The sequence below is a fragment of the Lytechinus variegatus genome, chromosome 16 (genome assembly GCF_018143015.1).
Source record: "Lytechinus variegatus isolate NC3 chromosome 16, Lvar_3.0, whole genome shotgun sequence".
Taxonomy (NCBI): Eukaryota; Metazoa; Echinodermata; class Echinoidea; order Temnopleuroida; family Toxopneustidae; genus Lytechinus; species Lytechinus variegatus.
This window is the reverse complement of record NC_054755.1, coordinates 13090188-13101810: the sequence shown is the minus strand read 5'-3', so window position 1 is coordinate 13101810 and position 11623 is coordinate 13090188. Positions and strand designations below refer to the sequence as shown.

The 11623-nt window shown below is 35.8% G+C and overlaps 1 long non-coding RNA gene across 1 annotated transcript; it reads left to right on the top strand.

Moving 5' to 3' along the window:
* The first annotated feature begins 6499 nt into the window (after positions 1-6499).
* Positions 6500-10585, top strand: LOC121429419. Its single transcript, XR_005971931.1, has 3 exons — positions 6500-6778; positions 9427-9571; positions 10405-10585. It is a non-coding gene; the product is annotated as an uncharacterized LOC121429419 (long non-coding RNA).
* Positions 10586-11623: the final 1038 nt, after the last annotated feature.

Below are 11623 nucleotides of genomic sequence, written 5' to 3'. Positions count from 1 at the left end.
GTAATAAGCCACGTACCCCCCCCCCCAATAAAACAAACGAGGGACGAGACTGGGCGTACCGGGCGAAATATATGTACATGAAAAAATAGTTGCGAGCGAGCAAAAGTTGTAACATTTTTATTACAAAAATGAATTTTGTGACAGATTTCGACATGATATTCAGAAAATCATATCATATTTCACCCTTCTCTTTACTATTTCGTTCATTTTGTCTTTTTTCACTTTGGGCGAAGGGGGAGGGGTTCAAGCTCCCCAAGACCCCCCCCCCCCGCGCCATCTGTACACCACTAGAAATAGAGAATGACCTAATATTGATACAAAATAACCAATTTAACACTTTTAGTTTTATATAATACTTTCAGGTTATAGACAATATTTCTTTCCCTCTCTTTGTATCTCTTCATCTCCACCTCCCTCTCCTTCTCTCCACCCCTTCTCTTCCCCTCTCCCTTCCCCTTCCCCCTCTCTCTCCCATTCCCATTCTATCAATGAGGGCGAGAGCTCGACAAGCTGAAGAAAAAAAATGATTTTTAAAATAATTTTGTTGTTTCTGTCAGCTTACAAGTTATGTTTACATGAGTGCGGATATAAAATCGTAGCGAGGCAGCGATTTCACGAAAGATGAGTGAAAAAAAAAATCAAAAATGGAAACAATAATTAAAGTATTGTTAGCAACTAGCACGACGAGTCCTTTCGAGACACCGTGGGGTATCTGGGCGCTATAGCTCCCCGATCCAACAACTTTGATCACACAAAAGACCTGCTTTGAGTTTATAGATATTTCTTTTCTTTTAAATGTGAATGGATTACAAATTAATTTCATTATGGATGAGAATGACATATTTTTGGAAAATTAATTTTAAAAAATGTAAATCTGGGCGGTTTCTGCAATGTGTGTCGCAATATTTGGGTTGGACACCCCCCCCCCCCGATAAAAATAATAAATTGAATAAATGTCTGTGAATTGAAAAGTAACCAAATATAATAAAATATATAACGTTAGTATTAAAATAGGAAACCAGCAAATATGCGGTCCGTATTAAAAACATAATTAGACACGTAAAACGCAAAATTTGAGTTATTAAAACAAGAAGGATTTGCTTATTTTGTCGTTTTTATTTTATCTATTTATTTATTTATTATTCATTTATTTTTTTTTTTGGGGGGGGGTTCTCAACACCAATTACACAGTATCAGTAAAATTATCCTCCACATGATCTATATAGGTGCGGATCCAAAGACTGTCGTGGGTTCGTGCCCTTCTTCTTTGCCTAAAATGTATGTTGTATCTGCTTTTTATGACCTCTTCTTTATCCTTCACTTAAAAAAGAGACTTGCTGAAAAAAGCTATGCCATTGCATCGTCATTATCGTTCTGAATTTGAGCATGAGTACAGAATATAACGAAAAGAATGACAGAGAAAAACTATGATTGAGGAAAGAGAAAAGAAAATTCCAAGTCTGTGACTTCGCTCACAATTACAAATCGGGATTTGGGTCTACGGTAGCGTGAAATCGCAACAGAAAAGAATTTCAAAGCGGTGGTAACCTTGAAAGTGAATCGCGGCTTTTTGAATGTGTTTGGGATAGGGACCGGTGAATAGCTCTGATATTGCGTTTAGACTACTGATACTCATCGTATAACTCTAGGATAATACAGTATTAAGGTTAAGAATTATTAGTTTTGAACTATTCTCAACGTCGTATTGGCCAATAACAGAAATATTATCGAAAAGCGAAAACCCCAGTCTGTAAATTTTTCGTCATTCTTTGATAGCAAATTAGCATCACATTATTGACTGCGCGGACCATAATGAAAAGGATATCTTTCAGCATACATGTCCTTTTGGCAAACTAAACCTATAAAAGTCAAATTCTTTATACATTTTTTTTGTTTCTAGTCTGAACGTCCCCCAGTTTCAAGTACGCACGACGATACGATACCACTATACGGAGCTTTTTATCCAGTCTGAACAAGCTGCCGACCCTAGACCCAGAGAGGTAAAGTGAAACGTAATGAAGGGTGCCGTCCTGGCGCCGTCGTGGCTCCGTCACAACCATACCAACAAAATAGACATTTTCCAACTATTTGCACTCGTATACTTCTCGTGCTAATATGCCGAATTAATCCTTACAAGAACGGCTGAACTTCACTTTAAAAAAGGTCACGGTCCTCATTCTTCTGTTCAATACTTTGCTTCCTTTTTCCAATCTCCCTTTCCTTCTGCAATTTTGTCTTTTGTGGCGTCATATTTTTCTTTGGTGAAAATGCCCAATTCGGAGGTGTTTATTGTTGTTTATTTTGTGTTCTTGTGAATGAAGGACCCAAGGTCAAATTTGGCTGCGATGTTTTAACGCCCAATTGAAATTCTTTTGATTTGGCATCTCCAAACTATGTTTGATCTGTAATACAAATTGATACAACATGGAATATACACCATGATCATGATGACGAACATCACAGTTTACGGACCAACTTAACCAGCAGATATACAAAGCTCATTTAGTCCATGGATTGCGGATCAACTAGATTTATTGAAGCGATTTGCACCCATATCGTGCGTTATCCATGCAAAAAGCTATTGAATTCGAAAGTGTTCAATTAGTATTATTTTTGTTTGTTTCCTTTTTCAAAACATATCTTAATTTTCATATGCAAGTATAAAAACTATAAAATCTGCCGAATATATACAAAGTATATGCAATGCAAATGCAGGACCTCCTGTTTTAAACACAGTACCCTACCTTATTTTATTAATCTCCTTAAACTCGTGAAGTGCATATTTTCATTATAATTTCATTGTATATACTGGATTTTTCTTAATGTACCATTAGTTTTATCATTATTATATTATTGTTTTATGCTACATGTGCAATTGTCATGCCTTGTAAATACATACATTTCTGCTTTCTAGCTGCAATCTGTGTATGGTTGTTTTACTGGAAATAAAGAAACCATGAAATGAAATGGAATTTTCCAGCCGAGATCAATCCGGGTCATTTTTTATCATAAGTGACGTGATGTGGCAGAGTTCCTTCACGGTGCCTCGATAATGTTTCTTTATGTTCTTCTCTTGTTCCTTGTTCGTTTTGGTTGTCGTCATGGTCGTGTAAATATCATAATCCTCTAAATTATAAATGAACAAACTGCATGGAAAATGTCAATACCAGGATCACGTGACGATTGATAACTAATCTGGGTCCCGTACCACAAAGGCTAGCGATTGCTCGTACACTCGATTTTCACGATTGATTGTACATTGTAGTCAATGCAATCAATCGTAGAAAAATGTTCTATGATCGTTAAAGTTTTGTGTTACGGACCCCTGGTCACAGAATAATAACCATGATAACAGCATAATATAGGTTTTCCCGTCCAATTTCGTCAAAAGTTCAACCGATCTAGTGATGTAATAGTTTAATTTGCAATAATTGAATGACCTGTGATATCAACATTTAAATAGCCAAATACTTAATTCAATTCAATTCTATTGGCATGCGATTTCACGGTTTTCTCATTTAAACAAGTATAAAGAACGATCAAATTAAAATAGCTGAAGAAGTGTTTTCGAATTCGCACCGGTACCCTCTTTGCGAACGTTAAGAAATTCAAAATCATTGATATGCAATCACTTATATGATATGGACAGTGTTTTCCGTTGTTTTTTGTTTACTTCTTTTGAATAATTATGGAAGTGTATTTTACTTCTAAATTGAATGTTTACAATTTTACTGAAATGTCTCATCCATCTGACAAACCATCATCGGAACAACAACTCGTTTTTGATCCACTTTAGATAACTATAGATTGTGGTCAATACCATGCATGTTTCCCATTCCTTCCCCAAAACGATATAATTTACATTTCTTTAAAAAAAAAATAAGATGATGAAGAAAAAATAACTACTATAATTGGCATAGGCCATCCACTCACTAAAGGGCGGATCCGGGGGGGTTGGGCACAGCCGGCTCGTGCACCCCCCCCCCCCTTTGAGAGCCAAAATTATGTTTTCCCCTTATTCATGTTATTCATTGGTTTAAAAACCCATTTTTGCTCGTCAAATTCCTAGGGAAAATGTGCTCCCCCTTTTTGGGAAATCCTGGATCCGACCCTGCACCCACTCATTGATCACTGACCGTTTACAACCTGTCCTACAAGTGTTACATGAATTTAGTTCTTATTTAACATAATGGAATGAAATGATTCTAACTGAAATGATCAGAAAAACTAAAAAGATAAAAAACATATTGTATAACGTAATTAAAAAAATGAACACAGAAACATGTTATCTGCATTTGGACGTTTAAAGTGCAAATAATATTATGTGTGCATAAATAATCATGAGGTTTTTATTCATAATGGAAAATAAATTTTGGATGTTAAGATAAAATTTGATTAATGATATATATGAGTCAGAAGTGCGAAAAGCAAGAAAATCTTAATCCAACATCTTAATCCAGATTTTGTTGTTGTTGCTCTTGTTGGTCATGTTGGTTAACTTGTAGTAATAATGAAAACGCTTCATCCCGACACTCGTTATGACCTCAGACAATCAATGAAATTTTTACGATAAAGCAGACTTTCCGACAATAAGTTAAATCTATTCATATAATACCCAGTCTTTCTTTACAAGGTCAATAGGTGAGAGGGACGAGGGATAATGAGAATTAGAGAGAGCAGAAGAAGGACTTTGATTTTATTCACCCTTTGGCCAGATTCAATTTATTAAATGTGCTAATGATCCTCTGTTAACACCGTTTAGTTTGCGCCCATGTCGCGTTGATTTTAATAGCTTCAGACCTGGATGTCGAATAATAGAACAGCAAGACAGATCTAAATTGCGTCTTCAGACTTTTTTTCTTCTTCCACTTCAAACGTCTAAGTCCACCCCACCCTGCCTACCGCGGTAGTCTTTCCCTGGTTGTTTTGAGGGTTGATGGCGAAGTCCGGTGATATTGGCGTGTGTTGACCGTTGCGTGTAACGGCTGGTAAGGAGGTTATTAATGGATGAAATGAAGCGGATTCAAGGTCATGTTATTGATGGTGAACTTGGGGTGGATGATAAAGAGCCCTGCGGATGGTGAGGAGTGTGGATGAGGAAAAGAAAAGGAGGAAAATCGGCTGAATATGCATGCATGAGAAGACACCAATTGAGTACTGATATAACACACATCCAGCATCATCATAAAGACGGGCTAAGAAAATACGTCTGATTGCGGAACTTTCCGTGTGCGTAATCCCCCACAATTAGAAGGTCTGTAAAAAGGCACGAATTTTGCCACAAATGAGTGATAATTTTCAAAGGGCTGCACCAGTGTAACGAATCGGTCCTTCATTGCGCATTCTGCCGGTCATTGTGCGGCGCCGCGGGGAAGCTGACGGGGTGAATGGCGTCGCGCTAACCGCTATCCCTGCCAGAGAGGCTACAGCGAGACACTTCGGCACCTTAAAGTGGGCTGTCCTTCCCTCAAACATCTCCTCAATCGTAGACTGATCTGACACATGAATCAATCAGTGGAAGATCAATCAAGAGGCTAGATCCCAACTCGATTTTTTTTTCTTTCTAAGGGTGAGCTTTTGACTTCACAATCGCACCCCTACATCAGACACTTTACCCCCTCCCGAAGATCCCTCAAAGGTGTCTTAATTAACCCCTCCTTATCCTCACTCGAGGCTTGGGCCCACAAATGCCCCTTAACACAGCAATGACAAAGCCCGCCTCTCCGTGTCCAAACGGTGCACAATAGAAGAATCCACAGGTAACAATACTAACACAAATTTGACTGAATGGGACTAAGCATAATTGGCGTTTGCCGAAGAATTCACGAGGGTTTATTATAGGTGTATCATGGTCGGGGATGAATCCTTCTCCCGAGAGGGGTTTAAGAGAGATGCCTTCCACAAACACTTCTCATCGATTAAAAAAGATCTCTCTTCAGCTCTTGACAGGACTCAAGATGGGATGAAAAAGACAAGATCTTTGTCATCTACAGCTCTCAAAAGATCAAAGACGTTAGGTCATAAACTTGATAAGTGAATATACCAATTAACAAATTGGTATAGGGTCACGCTCGAGGATTTCGTACTTTTAGGATGCAAGTGAACTTAGTGAAGGCCTGTTGTAAGGAAGAGAATAAAGAAGTCCTACGATCCAAGAAATTTAGAATTGAATGTTTGATAACTGATTTTGAGAAAGTTTGGCAAGGTCTAATGTATAATTGTGTCATCAATATCATACATCAAAAGTATGGATTATAACTTGTTTCTCAAAGTTGAAATACAGTTTCTTTTTTATTTCAACTAAAAAGATTTTTAAAAAAGAAATGAGAACAAGCAAATCGCAGTTTAACATACATTTTGAAAATGATTTCCTACTCTGTTAAAAAAAACGTGATTTTTACAGGGGAAAAAAGAAGATTTTGCAGAAAGCAATAACCATGATAACAGAATCATTCTGTAGATTCATACAACGGGAATTTTTCTGCAATTTAACAGAGCAGGGCCCTGTTGCATAAAAATTTATGTCATAATGACATAAATTTCGATCGTGACATAAAATCATGCATAGCTTATGTCGTTGACATAAATTTCGTTGCATAAAAATATTTATGTATTGTTTTAGCTTATGATGCGATTTAATCATCATTACATAAACTGAATAGTCATGAACGAGCCTGTTGACATAAACTTGGCATAAGTTGTCATTTTTCAGCCGCAGGAAGCTCTTGCGAAAAAGGGTCTTCGGCTTTCTATTTGGACGGGATAGAGGCCTATTTTGGTATGTATCAAATTTTCATTGTTGTATATCGTAGATAATAGATATATCTCACGTTCTGACCAAAATTAAAAGTTTCTAAGTATGAGGAGATGTTTTAAATAAATCATTATCGCCGTCAATTTTATGTAATGATTGCTCGGATACTCTCCGGCTGCTCTTAGCCGTACAACGCCGGCAGTGCTAGCCGGAGGTTCCGGCGTCTGACAAAGACAAATAATGCATGGAATCAACAACAACAGAACAGTGTTAAATAATCTTCACGACATTGAACATTAATTTTAAGGTTTGGCGTCGGATAAACACAAATAATTCATGGGATGAACACTGACAGAAAACAGTTTTAATTAATCTTCACGACATTTTATTGGACATTTTCATTCATTGATTTGAAATTAAAGGTTTTTTTAAGAGCATCACTGTTCTTCCTGGAAAGATCTAGGCCTATGTTAACATTACTCGTTAGGCCTAGTCTAACGTTAGACTTAGAGCCGAACTGTCTAAGATTAGACTAGAAGTCTAGACTAGACACTCTAGAGTCTATACAAAATAGCTCTGTCACTCACCGTGAGGGCCTACCCCGTGCAGGCCTAAATAATTAGTTGTGCTGAGCCTATGTTTGGAGATTAAAAAAAAACCTTACATTTAGGCATGTCACTGTCAGTGTCAATGCAGGGCCAGGCCCTAGCAAGTAAAAGCTTGGCCCCTTTATTAAGTGCTAGTCTAGATCTAGATCTATTGTTATCAAGTTTTCTATCTAGGACTAGATCAAGTCTAGGGTCTAATTTAGACTTAGTCTAGCTCTAAAAAATCTAAGTTAAACTTGTCTTAGTTACTTAGGTGAGCTGAGCTGGCCCTACAATTTAGTTTAGACTCTAGTCTAGGCCTACCCTGGTTTGGGCCTTGGTCCTGGCCAGTGAATGAGGTAGTGCAGCCCTGCCCCTGGACTGAGTCTGGCTGGGGCTCCTTCCATTCATATTTTTATTAATAGATCAAAATCGAGACCTAATCTAGTTTAGCAATACAAGAGATCTAGAATAGATCTAGCTCAGGGCCCCAAAATTGTGTTTACATCATTAGCAAACTAATCATTTGTGGGGCCTATATATCATTTATATGAAACAAGTAACATTATAGATCTACTAGAACTACAAAAGTTACTTTAGATCTATTCTATGTCTAATCTTTAGCCTGACTTTTTAACTCTGACATCAAAATTCAAATACAATCTAGTATATGTGTAGGTTATAACTTAGACCTTTGGGAGACGAGTCCTCCGCTGCCGACGCTACGGTGATGGAGCCCCCTGGGTTTTTGATAGAGCTATGGAATAGGGTGTCTAGCTCTAATATGATATTAGTTTCTAGTGCCAGGAGTAGAGGCCTAGATGATTTATTAGTTGGTAGATGTGCACTTCAATAACATGTGTAGAGTATAAGACCCTAGCAGCGAGGGGGGGGGGGTTCCCTCTTCGTTCAGAAAAAACAACAAAGTGATTGGTGTGTAATAAAGGTGATAAAATAATTTAGAAAATCCTGGGTCACCCTCTGTGTTAATGAAGAATGGAGACTACTGAACAGGAAGGTAAAGAAGGGGGGGGAGAATTACACGCTGAACTAATTAAGTTAAACACTGAACTGAAAAGACATGTAACTTCACGAAAAACTGATGACTATGTTGTATGTTAATATCTAATAAAGATATTAATGTACATCTATGATGGATTAATTTCTATTAATTTTCAAATCAGTGCACAAATAATATGCTTGGAGAAAAGGCATTTCAGTTACTGGTAACTACAGGATTTGGTTTCTGATCTGTGAATAAAAATAACCATGACAAATGAAATTCTCTTGATGACTGTTATTAAGAACTCCTCATAGTATATTCTATTCCTTTTACCTATTTACTGTAAAGAGGATTTCTTTTAGATCAGTTACTAGAGGGGTGCTTTTTTAGAAAACAAAAACTGGCAATTTGAAGTAAAGAAAATCCCTAATTGTATGAATAATAGAATTATAGGGCCTACAATTACTTATCAAAACCTATCTTCACTAGAAGTATTCAAACATTGAGTGTGTAAATCATTTTTCTAACATAAAAAAGAGGCTAAATGAATTACTTGTGCTTTCCTTAGTAAGTGATAAAAGGTTAAAAAAAGTTGCTTTGTTATTGTTTGCACCCATAAAGTTCGTTTGCTCAATAAAAGGGGCAACATTCAACCTTTTAAGGTGCACAATACTTAAAGATTAAAGATGTTCAAATTTTTAACCTCTATTATATGGTTCAAATCTGCGCCCTATATGATGATTAATATAACTTATGATACACCCATAAAGGTGCACAAATGGGTATAATTGCTCTCATTAGCACCCCTTATTGTACCAACCCGTAAGGTTCAAATTTGAATCCCGATTCTTAGTATGTTCATCAAACCATTTCAAGTTTGAAAGACTAGACCTCATTTGCCTTAAAATAAAATATTCTGTATAACTGTACCAACACCCCTGTCAAATATATTTGACAAAATCTGTAATGATAAAAATATATTTTTTAAAGAAGGGACTTCAGTTGTTGTTTATACAAAATGTAAATATGAATTCATTCTCATCTGTTACTATATGAAAAATTTGGTATTCACTTTTTAACAGGTGACCCACACAAACGGTGAGAAGAGGTAAAGAGAGAAAGGGGCACAGCAACTGGAAGGAGAGGAAAGTCCAGACACTCTACCACTGTCTGCGATAGAATAAGAAATTTCTCTTTGGATCAGGGGGTCAAGCTTCTAGTATGAAGGTGAGTCATTATATAAAGTTGTGTTTATTGAACATTCTACTTGTAAATACAAGTATACTACTGTACGGTAATATTTATTCTTGTCTAATTTATTATTCTTAAGAGCAGTTGCAAATGTGATGTCCTGTTCTAGTAATTTTCAAATAGGAATCTCTTAAAATTCATCCACATCTTGTAATAAATACATCTTAATTTTACTCACAAAAATGCATAATATCAATCTCGTGATTTTTTTATAGAAATTCAAGTTTCAATTGGCAACTGAGCCCTCTTAATATTTCAATTAATGATATTATTATGGAATGCATTCACAAAAATATGTAAGAGCAACAATGCAACTCGTCAAAGTGAAAACAAAATCTAGGAAGGCTATTGGATCCATACTATTGTAACAATTATTTTCCACTTAACTTTTGCAAGAGATTCAGATTCAGTTGATTTATATTTTTTATTAGAATCTCAACAAAGAGGCTAACAATGAGAGCTTACAAGCATAAACGCAATTTAAGTGCATTTAAGAATAAATAGTAGTAGTAGAAGGGTATATTTTCATTTTCAAGTAACACCACATATGAAAATTTTCACAAATGACTTGATTGAAATTAAATATATTCTGACTTTAATTATAAGTATATAAAAAATGATATTCGAAAGCTATTTACCCAAGTTTTATTTAACATTCTATATTTTTTTCAATTATGTCTGTGATTGCAATCTCAAAAGGCTCTTTCATAATCTTTTAGAGATACATCATACATGTAAATGTATGTGAACACTTTACTGTTATCAAGTTGAGTTGCTAAAGTTGTTTTCACTGATTCTTCTTATTTCAGATTGTTCAAGACTCAAGACTGTTGAAGAGGTGACGTCATGGACCTGGTAGCACCTGGCAAGGGAACTAAATTATATTACTGTTCACCCTCAAGTATCCTAAAAACGGTTTAAAAATTTGAAAATTAAGAAAAGTACTAATTTTCATTTTTTCAAAGATAATAATCATTATATTGACATTGTGGATATATTTTATGATTATCATAAAATTATTATAATGTTAATGATGATAGGTCATAATAATACAAATGAACAATAGGTAGAAAAGAAGACAACCAAAAAGGAGGAAGAGAAGAAGAAAAAGAAGAGGGGAGGAAGAGAAGAAGAAAGAAGAGGGGTGGAAGAGGAGAAAAGGAGAAGAATAAATTACAACACTGTGAGTTCCTCTTCATGATATTACAGAAATCTTCATCTCTTTTAAGTGGAAATATCTATGAATAATGTAATATATAATGATATGAAAAATACATTTTATTTAAATCCATGTTCCACTTTTAATCATGTTTATAAAGTCATAGGACAGGTGACAAGATAAAATTGTTTCACAAATTTCTAGTGTGTATTTATTTTTAAAGTAATAAATTTACATAAAATGTCATTCTTTTTACTTCATCTCTTTGTTGCTTTTATTGAATCGGGGGGGGGGGGGGGGTGGGTCTGGTCAAAATATGATTTGCCCCTCAGAACACACTTGTTTCCCAATACTAAAAATAGTAATTAATATTTGTAGAATATTGTAGGATTATTTTTATAAACTCTAAATATTGTCCCATGAATCGTCAAATTTGGAAAGTAATTGATTGAGGGCGAGAAATGAAAATGAGATAGATCTATGTAGAGATGCAAAGATTACACTGTATAATAGTGAGAAAGCGGGGGCGAGGTGAATTAGAATGGGAGTTGAGAAATGAAAAAGTTTAAATGTGAAGGAGTCATTAACAGAGATAGAGAGATGTATAGAGAATTGGTTAGATAAATTTCGTGAATGATAGTGGCCTAATCTCGGAGGGAGGGAGATAATGAAAGCGATAAAAGGATAAAGCATTTTTTTTTTTTGGGGGGGTTACATTTGATGAGAGAGAGATAGAAAGAAAATGGCCAGGTGCTCAAAGATGAATAAATATAAATGATTGGTGACTGAGGTATGGATTAAGGGATACAGGTGGTATGAACGTGTCCCAATTAAGGCACAAAGCCGTGATGAGTAGTGGCCCCTCATGT